The sequence below is a fragment of the Belonocnema kinseyi genome, chromosome 7 (genome assembly GCF_010883055.1).
Source record: "Belonocnema kinseyi isolate 2016_QV_RU_SX_M_011 chromosome 7, B_treatae_v1, whole genome shotgun sequence".
Lineage (NCBI taxonomy): Eukaryota > Metazoa > Arthropoda > Insecta > Hymenoptera > Cynipidae > Belonocnema > Belonocnema kinseyi.
In genome coordinates this window covers 131,016,470-131,033,145 of record NC_046663.1, presented here as the reverse complement: position 1 = coordinate 131,033,145, position 16,676 = coordinate 131,016,470, and the positions used below count along the sequence as shown (strand labels likewise).

At 28.4% G+C, this 16,676-nt stretch overlaps 1 long non-coding RNA gene across 1 annotated transcript; it reads left to right on the top strand.

The window, feature by feature from the left end:
• The first annotated feature begins 826 nt into the window (after positions 1 to 826).
• On the top strand, positions 827 to 11,033 carry LOC117177387. The gene is made up of 3 exons (XR_004467692.1): positions 827 to 919; positions 6,654 to 6,724; positions 10,486 to 11,033. It is a non-coding gene; the product is annotated as an uncharacterized LOC117177387 (long non-coding RNA).
• The last annotated feature ends 5,643 nt before the right edge of the window (positions 11,034 to 16,676 follow it).

The following is a 16,676-nucleotide window of genomic DNA, read 5'->3' as shown; positions in this document are numbered from 1 at the left end:
TCTCTTAAATTTATTCAGATTTTTTTTGACAATTTTGGAAATCTTTCGGAATTTCTAAAAATCTTTTGAAATGGAGTCCTAAAATAAATTTAGTGAAACAGAACGTTATTTCACATATTTCCACAAATCTTAAGAAAACTTGCCTATCTCATATTACGACAGATTTAAATGAAACAATCATTTGAAACAAAATGGCGATGATAATTTTTGAGAAGATTTGAATAAAAAAGAGGGTGGGATGCTTACCATTCTTTACCAATAAACTTGAAATGTTACATTATATTATAAATAGCTATTTATAAAATTAACTTATAAATAGGTATTTATAGAATGAAATTATAAATAGCAGTTTTATAATTATTTACAAGCATGGAATAAAAATTGGCACTCACCTCATTTATCCATTTTTCTTTGTTCTGGTTCACTGCGTTCTGCGTTTCGTTGCTGTTGGTCGGTGATTTATGGCAAACACAAGCGATCTCTCACTCGCTCTCAGGCAAGTAACGTCATATGGTATTAGAGCGAGGGAGAAAATGCCACTAATCTGGTAATACTGAAAAGCGCGACACTTTAAGAGAATGACCGATTCCCCAATTTTTGAATTACAACGTGATCGACGGATTCAAAGGACACCACCTGCTGGTGATATTGCTTTAAAAACCAATCGCAGAATCGAAGTGTTAGTTCCCGACTCGCGTTCATTTCTATACTGGACATTATCACTATATATCTCGTTGTAGAAATTGAGCTATAATAAAGCGTTACAACGTCCTAAATGTTTCTTTTATTGCCTTTTTTGTGCATTAAATTCGAACAGTGCATATATAATGGGAAATAGTGAAGTCTATCGTCGACGATAGAGCGGATGGCCTCAAACGTGCCAAAAAGCTCTGTCGAGGAAGAAGTTTCATAAAATCAGGTAAGTGTTATACAAAGGAATTTATCTTTATGTATATTTTTATTATATTAAGTAATATATTTTTATAATATATTTATACATTTTTTTATTGAAAATTTTACGACAACCATCAAGATCCCTTTAAGGAGGGCAGGGGACACCCATGAAAATTCTAAGTTAAGTTTGCGAGAGAGTCGGAAATGTAATAAGCAAATCGTCACAGGGTGGAGGTTTGTTCGTGAAAAAAAATGCGACAGCCAATGTCGAGCAGATGGTTTTTGGCCTCCCGCGACCTTTTCATTGTTTGAGATAAGACACAGCAGAGAAACATCAAATTCTTTAAAATATCAATTGAAGGGTCCGCGTAACTGACATTTCGGAAATTTTACACGGCGAAGGAAAATCGTTCCGCTCACTTGTGCAGTAAATAACAAACCGCGACTTTCGAAAATCCATTAAACAAAAAAAATAAATAAAAGGAAATTTGCCGCTTTGTTTGCCAAATATTAAGTGCATATAAAAAATGTTCCGGAAAATAAAAAAGAATCAATTTCGAAAAAAATGTCAGTTAAAAGATTTAGACCGCACACCCTTCAATTAATCCAGTTTTAAATTATTTCATTATTTCAATTTTTTTAAATTGATATTTTCTAACTTTTATACCTTATATAGTATAGTTACAAAAATGCTAACTATATTCTTTCGTGTATAAAAGTTAGAAAACATGAATTAAAAAATAAATAAAATGGTAAAAAATAAATAAATAAAATCTACCTGAAATTATTTTTTCTTCACAAATACTTATTTTACATGTAAAAAATACAAAAACAAATACTACTTCTTCCTGGAGCTTTTGTGTATAATGCATAGATTCCGAGATATTCAGCGTTGAAAAAGTTTTTTTTTCAAACAAATTTTATAACATTAAAAGGGCTCTATAAAAAAAGGTCACCTTGGGTTCATTTTAAAGAATATACAAATATTTTGTTTTTTTAATCTGCAATTTCCTTCAAACATTACAAACGTTCTTTTTTTTTGGGGGGGGGGGCACAAAAAATGAAAAAAAACAATGATTTTTTTTTATGTGCCTGAAATTCCGAACGTTCAAATGAACGGAAAAGTAGCGCAGTTAGTTCAGCAAAGCATAAAAGTGAGTATTCTAAAAAAATCTCCGGGTAAAATCTTTTGTAAGGGTAAACAACCTAAAATGTAATGCAGATACGGATACGGTGGGGTAAATGCCACCGGAAAAGATATTTAAAACCACCCCTAGTCTTTCAAAATCACAAAATTATTCAAATTACAGCCTTTATACACTTTTTTTCGAGTTGAAAAAAATTTTGAACTTTTATCAATTATAGAGTGCCAAGAGTCACATTTAATTCCAAAAATATAAATCCACGTTATCATTTTCGTTATCATTTGATTAGAGAATCAATTAATCAACTTTAAAAATTTCAAAATTTCAAAATTTTATTATTTCAAGCAATTTTTAACTAGAAACTTTAAAAATTGACAAATTACATTTTAACTGAACATTCTGTAAGTTAGAAGTTAAACTCAAATTTTGAATTTTCGATTTTCGAAAAAAAACTCAATAAGTTGTTATGATAATCCTCTATGGCCTTCAAAAATCAACTTACCCCTCTCTTCCACTTTTTTATATCGTGCGTTTTCTGCTTTAAAATGTTCATTTTCGTTTATTTTTTTTTTTTTTGATTTTGAAAATGCTATAAATCTGATAATTTTCTTTTTATCGAAAAAAGTCGTAAGTACAAAATGTTCGAGTTTCCTATAACTATGTATAGCCGTTCAATCCAATAAGATGAGTCTTTCAAACGTTACACGGCATATAGACGACAAAGATAACAACACAGACAGATCTACATAAAACTAATACTTTATAATTATGATGAGAATGTAAAAATTGAAAATTCCCATATTAATCTGCTGACGCGACGAGCTCCTCAATAAATAAAAATGCAAAAACTTGGTAAAGAAATTAAAATAACTCTCATTCATCACACTTTCTTCAATATTATGTATGAATTGCAATTCTCTTCTGCGTGGTAAAACTTATTTTTTCAAATTACTTCTACTCAATAAATATTTGTTGACAATTCTTTCGTATGTTAAATTAATATTCATTAACTGCGGTGGCAAGGGGTGCCGCGCCATCAAACTCGGCCCTGGGCCTCATGGTATACATCTCTGTTCTTCAGAAACTGAAATTTTAACTTGGTTCATTTTCTGCCTCCCTTCACCATCACCCGCTCGTCTTCGGTTCGGATCGGGTCAAATCGCGTGGAGGAGAGACCACTGTAGACGAACCAAAGAGATAGTATAGACTAAAGAGTATGGATATAAGATTATAAAGTATAGACACTAGGGTGGTCAAAAATGCATTGCATTTTTTTTCACTCTAGAGGGCAAGAACCCACTCGGAGAAAGAAAAAAGGTAGTAATTCGTTTTTCGAAATTCAAATATTAACACGTACCACCGGGCACTTCAAAATCCCATTTAATTAACATAGAGAAATTTTCAATTTTCAAAAAACTAAACTCATGTTCCATGGTTTCGTCGAAACGTGCCAAACTTTTTAGGGATTGAAGAGGAGTTTCTACGGCATTCAAGCAATAAAACCATACTAATAAATTTTATTTCGAAACCACCCTTCTCGCTGCGCCTCAAATATGACATAAAAATACTACATTTTTACGTATTATTTTTACTTTTTAGCAATTTTCGTTGTCTTGTTCATACAAATAATTACTAATGGACAATTGAGATATTAACCATGACTTCTTGAGCCATTTTCAATTGCTTAAGCAAATGTAATATACTTTAACAATTATTTATTCCCAAAAAATGTAAAAAATAATCGGATTTTCTGATTGAACGGCAATATTTTGTCATTTTTTGGTGTAGTCAATTTTTCTAAAAACATTAGGTAATTATTTTAACAATTATTTATTGTTTATTTTCAACATTTATAAAAATTGAGCCAGAGATGTCTACTTTTCTCAAATCGGTATCCTATGCTACTTTTTGTTGAATAATTACATAATTTTTATACATTTTTTTAAATGTAATTTCTTCCAATGAAATTTTACTGGTGAGTTCTCAACGATCAATCTTCAAACATATATACTTTCTTTAACTTAAACTATTTAAATTATTTTTGAATCTCTTAAAACTACTGTACGAGTATATCTTTTAACCTAATCCAATTTTTTTCTGAAGTAATAATTTTTCAATTTTTATTTACTCCAAAATTTTGTTTTAAGATCTTCACAAGTCTACATTTTCGTTAAAATTTGGTTGGAATCTTTTCAAATTAAAAACTATTTTTTTTGTTTGTTTTATTTCCAAACATTTCTCAAATTTATTTTAGTTTCTCATAAAACTCTTAATTAAACCTGCAAAATTAAAAAAAAACTACCTTAAAAGTTTCTAATTTTTGTTTAAAATTTTGGTAATTTTTTGAAATCTTAAATACTTTCTTGGATGTAATTTTCTAAGATAACTAGAAGCTCTTACTAATTTACTTATAATTATTCTAGTTGAAAATTGAGTTCAAGAAAATACCACGACAATCATTTTTACTTTAATAACTTCTATTTATACACGACTTCGAAACCCGATCTTTCATTTGTATATGGTACCCATGGGTACGATGCACAACGAAAGACCGGGTTGTGTACTCGAATTTTAAAAACCCGACTGAACTCGGGAGGTGGTCTTATGCAGTTTTCCTCTCATCTGACCAAATGTTTGGGCAAATGCGAGTACTTCCAGCAAACTCGTATGTAGCTGCATTGTAACTAAAACTTAGTAAAAAAAACTGACCCTATTCGTTGAAAAATATCCAAACTCAAAACTTTTTATGAAACTTCTTTCAATAATTAATAATTAATAATTCTCGTAAATTATGCTTCTTCCTTGAAAAATAGCCACGCTATAAATACGTTTATGAACATTTTTGAAATAATTAATAATTGTAGATTTTCAAAGCATCAGAGAAAAAAAAATCATCGGAAAGATATTCTTAGTTAATGATGGTAAAAAATAAAGCCTACTCGTAGAAAGAAAACCAAACTCTTCATTTTTCAATTGAAATTCTTTCAATAATTAATAAATCTTGCAAATTTACGCAGCAAAATAGAAAACAGTCATCGGATATACATTTTTGGTTGACTTCGTAAACAGATTCAAGAGGCTTTGCATAGATTAAAAATATTTTAAACCTTGGAAGCATTTCCGAAAATTTATGGAATATTTATCATTTCTTCTGAAATTATAAGAGCCCTAAATATCTTTTGAAAAGGCTTAAATTTTTCTGAAAATTTGTAAAATCTTGTGAAATAAAATATTTATTTTTTAAATCTTCCACATACTTTTTTTGACACATATGAAATATGTTTAAATAAATAAATAATAAAAACCACGTGAATAAATGGGTGAATAAATCTGTTTTTATTTAAAAAACGTCTATTAAGTTTTACAAACTAAAAAAAAATGTTACGTAACTGCAGTTAGGGTTTGGGAAAGTAAAAGTGTTTAAAATAACGTTACGTAATATGTAAACAAGAATAGAAGTGTTCAGAAAATTTTAACAAATAAATTTTTATTAGAAAATCGAGTAAATGATAAAAATTAGTATAAAGGTAAGCGCGCGCACATAATAGTCTAGTGTTGATAATAATTGAATTGTTAGGTACCCAAGAAATCGGGCTTTCGCTCGAGAGCTCGAGTTCCCGTGAAACACCTCCCACCACTCACCACTACATTTCCACGTCTCATATATACCTCACCGGGAAACGCGTACGCAACGCCACTATATGCGCGAGCGTGTAGTGGTAAGTGGAGAGGGAAGCTTTCGTGATACTTCCCGCTCTCCTAAAAGTCGCATCTATCGTCTCGACTTCGACCGCTCGCCTAAAAAATCTCACTTTTCAGAGTAAGCCCCTCTTCAACAGCGCACGTCACATATAGTTAAATTTTTAGCCAAAAGAATGCATTTTAAAAATTATTTTTAGCCAAAAAAAGGAGTTTCAACTAAATAGTTGAGTTTTGAACAAAAACAAAAATTATTTTTAACTAAAAAAAGGTATTTTTTATGTGAAAATTGTATTACTATGTATATTTAAAATAGACGAATTTTCTACCAAAAATGTAAGAATTAAATGTTCAGATAAACAATTAATTTTGTACCCAAACAAAAAGAGTTTTAACGTGACAGTTGATTTTTCAATACAAACCAAATGAGTGTTTAACCAAAAAGATTAGTTTAAAAAAAAGAAAAAATTTCTAGCAACGAAATAAATTTCCAAGTAATAAATACAATAAAATATACTAGTTTTTAACCAAAAGTTCGATTTTTCAAATAAAGAAAATCAATTTTCAACCAAAAAGTAGAATAGGTAAATGCTCACTTCATTAATTTAAGAAAAAAATTAACATTTACTAAAAAAGTTAAATTCTCATACAAAGAGAAGAATCTTCAAATCTGAAATCTAGCGACTGGCTGCTACTAAAAAATATTATCTTCAAAATAAAACGTTTAAAAAAAACGTGCTGTGACTGAAGCCATTTACGCACACCCTGCGCTTTGTCCTGCACAGTAGACAAAAGTCACATTTCTGGTAACAGCGTGAGGTGTGGGCTTACGTCATATTTGTTATTTTCTTGTCAAATTAATAGAGGTGGTTTAATCTGTGCGATTATCAAACAATAAATATTTTTCTTTTACAGACGCAGGAACGAGATTAAAATTTTATGAACACCCATTGACAGGCAAACAACTTGTTGTAGACGACACAAGGGTATATAGTCATCAATTCGTTTATTCTTATAAGGAAGCAATCACCTCAATTAAAAAATTATTGGATATCTTATCTATATTATCATTTTCTTTTGATTTCATCGAAATAAATACAATTTGTCGGTTTACCTGCTTCAGTTCATTTTGAGGTTATGTCTGAGATAAAGAGTTTTTGAAATTAATTTTTAGACGTTATTTTAGGCCTCGGAACTAACGAAAGCATTCAAAATAATTAACAAATTGTGCAGATTGTGCTGAATTACTTAGATAAAAATCTTGACTCTGCAAAAGTTATTTGAACAATTCAAAAATCATAATTTCAATTGAAAATCGGCTTACTTTGTGGAGAATTCGTCTTTTTATGTTCAGAATTCAATTATTTGGTTGAATCTTAACTTTTTCTACTTAAAATTCATATTTTAAGTAGTCAAATTTTGTTTGAAAATTCATTTCTTTGGTAGAAAATTTGACGATTTTCTTTGAAAATAATATAAATAAAGTTTAGGGAAAGTGTAAAGTTGGCCAGAGAAAAGTTAGCATATTTTGAAATTCGCATTATGTAGCAACCGTGTTTTTGAAATACGTATTATGTAGGAACCCGGTTTTCGAAAGAAAATTAATTTAAATTAAACTGTATTATTATTGGGGGAAATGACAGGTTGAAGGGGGTGAGAAGTGGTATAATATACTGATTTTCTGATCAAGCCGTCCTGTTTAACCTTAACTAAAGACGCTATTTTATCACAATTCAGGGAAACCTGGAAAACCGAAAATTTACCGGGAATTTTATGAGACCGAGCAAAACCGGGAAGTGATAGTGAATTTTTATTTCTGTCATGAGTTTTACCAAATTTCTTATAATAAAAGATCTTTCCAAATTCGATTTTAAGCGTTCTTTTAATAGTTAAAGTGTGATATGTTTTAACTATGATATCATTCAGTTTAAAATACATAATTCGAAAATCTTTCATTTTGAAATTTCTCCATTTTAGATTTTAAATTTTTAACAACTTAATAATTTATTTTACAAGACGATTCGGAATGATTTACAATTTTAGAATTTACAGATTTTAACGTTAAAAATTAAACTGTTTCAATTGGAAAGTCTTATTAGTTAAACAAATAAAAAATTAATTAAAATTTTTTAATTATTTTAAATAATTGAAACGAAGTGTCTTCATGTACCAACAAAGTCCGGCTATTAGTAAAAAAATGGTACAAAAAATGTAGAAGCATTTTAAGAATTCTCAAATGTATTGTAGAAAATACAAATATAATTTTTACTTCTTTTCATTAAAAGAAAGGACAGAAAAACACTCAATTATTCGTGTAATTGTAATTTAAGTTTTAATTTTAATTTTAATTGTTCTATTTAACCAAATTTAATTTTTAAATTAAATTTAAAGAGATATTTAGAAGATTTGAAAGAAGTAAAAATTACTTTTAAATTTGAAATGATTTCCAATAAGTAAAACAAAGTGTTTACGTGTACCGAAAAAATCCGACTAATCGTAATAAAATTGCTTGCAAATAGTCCACGCTATAATTTAAAACAAAATATAGGTTCTGGCATACTTCAAACAACAAATTTATAAGCTTTTTAAGAATTTTGACAGGATTCAGAAGAATAAAAAGCATTTCCCAGAAAAATTGAAAATGATTTTTTACTTTAATAAACTTATTTCAAGAAAATATTAAAAAATATTTTTAAAGATTTACAAAATTGTAAGAAATAAATGCGGAAGACTTTAAGAAAATTTCTTTAATTTGGCAGAAATAAACAAAAAAATAATTTGAAAAAATGTAAAACATGTAGAACATATAGATGTTGTTTTAAAATAATTTCACTTTTTATTTGAAAATGTAATTTTTAATTTTTATATATTTATAGTTGGAACTGTCATTTATCCAGAATAATAATAATGCAGACTTGGAACCGAAAATTGGAAAATTTTTAACAAATTCCGAGCTAGTACTGGAGATTTTCGGAACTGAACAAAATTCTTTATGGGAACAGGAACTTTTTCCAATAATGATTCTAACTGGGAAAATGCATTTTTAAACAGAATATAATTGTGAGTTGAAACGAGGTATTTTTTAACAAAATTTAAACGATAAATTAAAACAGAGAATTTTACTAAAAAATTATAACTCTTAGTTGAAATGGAGAATTTTCAAAGAGAATTAAAATTCTTGATTTGAGTCCGAATTTTTTTGAAAGAATGTTATTTTTGAGTTGAAATTAAGAATTTTCTTAAAGGATTGAAATTTGGGATTTGAACTAAAAAAGTTAAATTTTTAATCAATTTCGAGCTGGAAATGGAATTTATCCAAGAGAATGACTATTCCTAATGGAAAATTGAATTTTTCAAATCAAATTCTGATCCTCTAGTCAAACGCAGTGTTTTAGAAAAAAGTTTAAATTATGAATTGGAACAGGGAATTTCATAAAAAATTGTAATTATTACAATTAGCTAAAATCGAAAATTTTGGAGGAGAATAAAAATTCTAGATTTGAACAGAGAATTTTTAGAAAATAATGAACATTTCGGATTTAAATGGGGAATTTTCAATTTTAACTACTTCGGAGCTGGAATCAGAATTTAAAATTGCTTAAAATGGTATAATTTTAAACATTTTTGAATCCATTGATTGTTTCTTCAATTTTAAGCATTAAAAATGATAACGTCGATTTATATTTTTGGAACTGAATCTGAATCATTGAACTTTACAATATTTATAAGTGTTTAACATTTTTAAATGTGCAACTTAACTGCATTTAATTTAAAATTGTTCATTTGAAAAGTGTTAGTAGCTTTCATTTTATACGTGGAAATTATTTAGAATTTAAATACACAATCGTTGAATGAAACAAATTTTAACTAAAATTTTCAAACTTTAAAATTCAAGAATTTCACTTTGACTGCTTTCATTCGCAGTTCAGTTTTTATTACTTTGAATGGAATAATTTTTTGATTATTTGTTCGATTGTTTAAACCTGAGAACGTCACGGTACTAATAGATGCACAGTTGATTTAAATCAGTGGTGTCAGAAGGCGGATATCTCTGGCATGCGCAGTACGCTGGGGCGGCACCTATTTCGGTATTCAATGGCAAGTTGACGGGAACTTTTAAATGCGCGAATTTGCACTTTATTATTTTTCAGCAGAATTACAATAAGGAAAATAAAATGATGATGCTTGATAAAAGAAAAATATTTTATATAACCGATATGCAAGAGTACTTTTGATTATTCATAAGTATTTAACGATAATTTGACTATTGTAAGTGCGATACTGCGAGTAGATTGTTTTTTGTTTAATCAGACAACACATCACATATTTTATTGTGGCTGCTGGCACAATCTTTAATAAATTTTTCATTTCAGATCTTATTTTATAACAATTATTTATTGTTATTTAAACCCTGAGTAATACTCCAAATTTTCCAGCAGCAAAAAAATAATTTGAATTTGAATTCTGCTGAAAAATAATCAAGTGCTTATATCCGCATTTAAAAGTTACCGCTAACTTCCTATTGGCTACTGAAATAGGTACCGCCCCAGCGTACTACGTATGCCAGAGATATCCGCGTTCTGACACCACTGATTTAAATGATACTTACAGATTCGTAGTAGGTTTAAATGTTAGTTGTAGATGCGCAATAGAGTTATATGGTATTTATCGCTGCGCAGAAAGTTAGCATAACTCTATCAACTGCGCGATAACGTTTTTTTTCTTAATTGTTGCTTATAATTTTCAGCATTGTCTACGTTTCTCGATCAGGAGGAATGTCAAACGAGTTGAACAACATTATTCCAAAAGCCTCGAATGGAGCTCAGGAAGGAGTCGCAATCGACTGAAATGATTATCCAGGGATGAATTTCATGCTGTATGGGAACCTGTGCTAGTATGTTCAAGTCCGATGTTTAATTTAAACACGCTGGATCGTTCACGAAGAGCAATGTGGAAACTGCCATTTTCTAAAAACACCACTGTCGAAGAAGCCGGCGGTTATGTACCTGAAAGTTCCAATAATCTGAGAGACATTATTTACAGCGTTTATCAGGAACTCGTCAAGGTCGGCACTATCGTTTCTGAACCGGAAGTTAATCCTCCAACCGGACCACTGGATTACAGCTAGGCTAGGGTAAGATTGATTGTTGTATTATTGTACAGGCCTCAGATTCACTAAACTATTGACAACCTTACACACTTTTTTTAAGGAGTTAGACTATTTTAATAAGTACTTTTTTGAAAAATTTCATACAAAATAATGAAATACAAAATGGTAATCAAATGGTTAAATTTTCAAGAAAACATTAATTTTATACCAGAGTTCAAAATTTAGAATTTCCACATTTTACCGTTAAAAATTAAACCTATTTATTTCGAAAGTCTTAGTCATTGCAAAAATAGAAACATCCCATTCAAATTTTACAAACTAATTTTAAATTAAACATAACTTCATAATAATTTATTTGTAATTCAATGCTTTTACTAAATTTAAAATATTGTTTCAGTAAAGAATATTCAATTTTCAATCCATTCAATTTGAAATGTTTTGATTAAGAACAAAAAATAATTATTAAATATTGAGCAATATTTGAGTATTTATTTATGACGAATGAATCAAAACCAAGCATTAAAAATTAAACAATTTGAAAGTGAACTGTTTGAGAAAGAAAGCCTTGAATCGTTGAAATTTCGAGGTTTTAAATTTTACACGTTTCAATTTTGATTGTTATTTTTTTTAAATGCTTAATTTTTAAGTGGAATTGTTGATTTTTAGTGCTTAAATAGCAATTGAACATTTATTATTAGTAGAAAAAATTTCAAAAATTTTAAGAGGTATTTAGAAGTTTTGAAGAGACTCAAAGTTAATTAAAAACTTGAAATCATTTCACATATATCAAACGAAGTTTGTACCGCCAAGATTCTGCTATTCGTACCAATTTCGGTGCAAATTCAGAAAAATAAAAACATTTTATCAGATTCGTAGAAAAACTAAAAACAATTTTTCATTCTGGAATGGTATTTTAAAAAATTAAAGATTTAAAAATATTTCCAACATTTTATAAAATAAATGTTAAAGATTTTAAGAAGTCTTTTTCAATTTGCGAGATTTTCTTAAAATTGTAGAAAAAACGCTGTTAATTTCAAAAGATATTTAGACGTTCTAAACAAATTTCAAGAATAATTATAACGTTGAATAAATTAAAAAAACTAATAGATTTTTCAATATTTTAAAATAAAATTTTGAAGCTTTTCAAGGATATTTTTAGTTTAAAAGAATTTAATTTTTCAATTTCTAACGTTTCTAGCTAAAAATTGTTCAAAATGATACAATTTTGAAAACTTTAAAGTTCATTGATTCTTTATTCTAGAATATTCAAAATTATAACACGGATTTATACTTTTAGAATTAAATTTGAATCTTTCAACTGATTATTTAAAAAAATGTAAAATTCTTGCCGCTTATCTGAATGTTCAATTGAAATTTGTTATTGCCTTTGATTTTTTACGTATACATTATTGAGCAATGAAATACAACATTTTTGCATTAAAAAACATTTAATCTTTAATTTCAAAAGTTGACAATTTAAGGATTCCATTTTGAGTGCTTTAATTTGTAGATTATTTTTCTGTACTGAAAATGAAAAAAAGTTTAGCTAAAGAGTTGAATTTTTCCATTTTATTGATAGATTGTCTTTATTTTTTAAAAACTCGACTATTTCATTAGAGATTCACGCATTTTGTTCAAAAATCGATATTTTTGTAGAAAATCATATTTTTCTTAGAAAGTAAATCTCTTTGTTAAAAAATTCTTCTTTTCGTTCACAAATTCAAGTATTCTGTCAAAATATTAATCATTTCAGTGAAAAAAAATATCTTTCAGGTTGAAAATGAAATTACAGGGTTGGAAATCAAGCTCTTTTGTTAGAAATTATTTTTATATGTATAAGATTTATCATTCTAATTAAAAATTAATTTGTTTTTTAAAAAATCGGTATTTAATTGAAAACTTGTTTTTTCTTTGAATGGAAAGAATTTTTTTGCTTTTCACAATTCTTAAAAAGTTTCTATTTTTTTTATAAATCTGCAAAAATCTACAATTTTTAAAATTATGATGTGGCTATTTGCACTGAAATTAGTACGAATAGCACAATCTTGTCGGTACAAATTTCGTTTGAATTATGTGAAATGATTTTAAGTTTTTAATTAACTTTGAATCTCTTGAAAACTTCTAAACACCTCTTAAAATTACTCCAAATTTTTTTACTAATAATAAGTGTTCAATTGCTATTTAAGCACTAAAAATCAACAATTTTACTTAAAAATTAACCACTAAAAAAAATCAATCGAAATTGAAACGTGTAAAATTTAAAACCTCTTCGAAATTTCAACGATTCAACGCTTTTTTCTCAAACAGTTCAGTTTCAAATTGTTTGATATTCAATAATTGGTTTTAATTTATTCGTCATAAATAAATAGTCAAATATTGCTAAATATTAGATAATTATTTTTTGTTTTTAATTTAAAAATTTGAAATTGAATGGATTGAAAATTGAATATTCTAGACTGAAACAATATTTTAAATTTTATAAAAGGTTTTAATTACAAATAAATTATAATGAAGTCATTTTTGAGTTAAGATTATGTAGTTTGTTAAATTTTAATGGGATGTTTCCATTTTGTTTAATGACTAAGAATTGCAAAATTAATAGGTTTAATTTATAACGGTAAAATCTGGAAATTCTTAATTTTGAACGGATTTAGAATCGTTTTACTAAATTAATTATTGCTTTGTTTTAAAAATATTTCCATTTGCATTTGATAAACTAACAATGGGTTTTCTCAGAAATTTGCATTTCAAAACACTTTTAATTTTTAATTATTTGATTGTTTAAGATTACATTCTAAAATTCTTTAAACGGAAATAAAAATATAGAATGGACAATTTTTAAAGTAGAAGATTTTTGCATAAAGAATTGTGAACGGAATGATGTCAGAATTGAAAAATATAACAATTGAATTAGTAATGTTTAAAAATTTGGAAATCGAACTTGAATAGATTAGCGGTTAATTGTGAAAAAATAGTGTATTTATTGCGTCATTTTTCCAAATAGTACTATATTAGTTTCATTCCTTAAAAAAGTGTGACACAGTGTTAATACTTTTGGTAGGTCTAAGGCCTGCACGAAAACATTCAATCTTACTCTAAACCAGCTGTAATCAATTAATCAATCGGTGTGTGTGTGTGTGTGTATGTACCAGTAGAAAGTTCATATTTTAATTGAAGATGTAGCAATACCATATTTGCTGGAAAAGGTGTATTTTTAGTTCAAAATTAATTAATTTGATTGAAAACTCTTTTTTTGTTGTTTAAAACTTAATTTTTGACGTGCAAGTAGAACTATTCTAGTTTTTGTATGTAAATTTAATTATCTTTTGACTAAAAGTTTAATTCTTCTATTTTTGGTTAAAGAATCATTTTTTTTTTTTTGTGAAAAAACAAACTATTTTCCTCCAAATTAGTTTCTTTCGTGTTTAAACATTTATTTTTCTAACATTTTAACGATTATAATTTTTGTTGAGAATTGATATTTTTAGATTAAAATTCATGTACTTTGTTGAAAACGAGTCTTTTCTTGGTAGAAAATTAATCTTTTGGGTTGAAAATTCAACTAACTATTTGGGTAACAATTCATATTTTTGTTGAAGACTCATAATTTTAATTAATAATGTGTTGCTTATAGGTTTCACATTTATCTTTTGGATTTGAAAAGTTAAGTGAAAAGTGTTCAAAATTTATTTAGAAACAATTTTTTTTCGCATTAACATTACTAATCTTGTAGGTGTATGTTTCGTTTTATACATATTAAACTTTAGAAATTAGGATACTGTAGCAAGCCTGAATAAATTTTTATTTAATGATATACTAGTCAGCGAAAAATTATGTCAAGTTAAATGAGAAGTTGAATACGGAAAATGATATAATAATCTTTCTGGTAATTTATTTGCCTTAAATTTATATTTATCTTTTATTTCGTAGTTGCTTCCTTAGGAATATATAGTTGGCTATACATTTTGTTATTTGTCTGAAAATTTAATAACTTTGTTAAAAAGTTATCCTTTTTGGTCGAAAATTTAACTACTTCCAGTAGGAAAAAAATTAAGGATGTCCTAGAAACGTATTTATGATATCCCTAAGACCTAATTTCTAACATGTCCTTTGTACATCCTAGGTATGCTCTTAAAGCGTCTAATGCCAGTAGGAAAAATGTCCCGAGAACGTCTATGTCTTTAAGACGACTTTAGGTCATCTTTAATATATTGGACGTCTTAGAGACGTTGATTTTGGTTTGAAAATTGATATGTCTTAGTAGAAATTGCATCTTTCTTACGTAAAAATGCAACTGATTGGTTAAAAATTCAACAATATTGTTAAAACGTCGTCGTTTTGGTTCAAAATTCAACTGTTTTGTTTAAAATTCGTCTTTTTAGGTAGAAAATTTCAGTATTTTGTAAGAATTTACTACTTATTTCCCCTCTATAAGAAAAGGGCTACGTGCTTCTTGTAACCAGCCAATTACTGGTCATAAATCGTAGATTTTCACCCATACTTTTGAGTCCACAGGATTGAGTACGTCAGACAATAGCTGTAGGTAATGAGATCTTGGGATTGAGCCTAACGTATATTGTATGTCGATCTCCTGTGTTTCAGAATATTCTAATCAACCATACATTTTTGCATGCGTATGAGTTGACACGGTATTGTATAATAATAAAAATAAGATAATAGCAGTACTGTCAGCCTATTGTTACAGCAGCAGTTTTTACTAAAAGGTACCAAAAATTTGTACGCGCAGTACAAGTGATCCGTTTAAATTTTACATAATGCTGAAATTCAACTTAAAATTAAACAAGTTTGTGCACATTAGGTGGGGGGGGGGCTGAACACCCCAAAACCCCCCCTTGCATTCACCCTTGCCTGTTGTAAAGTGCTGCACTGTAACGGGCTGTATATCACGTGACGAGGCTATTTTAGTCAATCATAATATTTTCATAATTTTAATTTAAAAGTATTAGATAATAAGTAAACTGAGACTAAATTAACGCCATGTCACGTGATAAGAATATTCTTATCTGCAATATTGCTTCCATGCATATTGGTTCTGAAAGTATTTAAAATTGCAACAACAAAAAAGTATATGTGTGACTTCTGTACAAGAATCGCACAATTTTTTTTTTGTCTGTTATATTGTAATAAAAGCATTTTGAGTTTAGATTTAATTTTTTTTTAATCGAAACAAAAATGGTAGTTTTCCATTTTTTTTAAGTATTATAATCCTTCTCTTTACCTGATCTATATATCCAGGGGCCCTAAGCAAAGTTGCGCCTCAGGGCCTCGAGTTGACTTTATCCTGCACTGAAAAGATCGCAAGTGGACAAACTTGCGCCGGTACTCGTAGTAAATAGCTGACCACGATAAGATTGCATCAGCAGAGCATCGGCCTATCATGCTCGATGTTATAATATTATGTTATTAGTTTATACAAATCTTTTCTTCCCTCAACTCTGTGCATGGCCACACACTATCGTTTGACATTTATTTACCATTTCCCAAATTATTTCCTATTTCTTTTAAGTTTATTTTTTCCATGTGAGCAAAAAAAATTATAAGTGGGGCCTGGTTTAGTTGCGTGATTCGCGCAGAGCATGCCCTTAAAAGCGGAGATTTACGAGCCTAAACGAAACAGAAACTAAAATCGAAGCAAATCTACTCCGATTCTGAACCACCCCAAGTGCAAAGTCACATACGGCCCAGCATTGTCCTATAGTCGGAAAAATTTCTGCCAAAGCTCGGCTGCCATTATAGCTCCAATGACGGAATAATAACTATGGCCAAAGATATTACACATAGATGCGGTAAGGGTCAGGAGTGGAGAC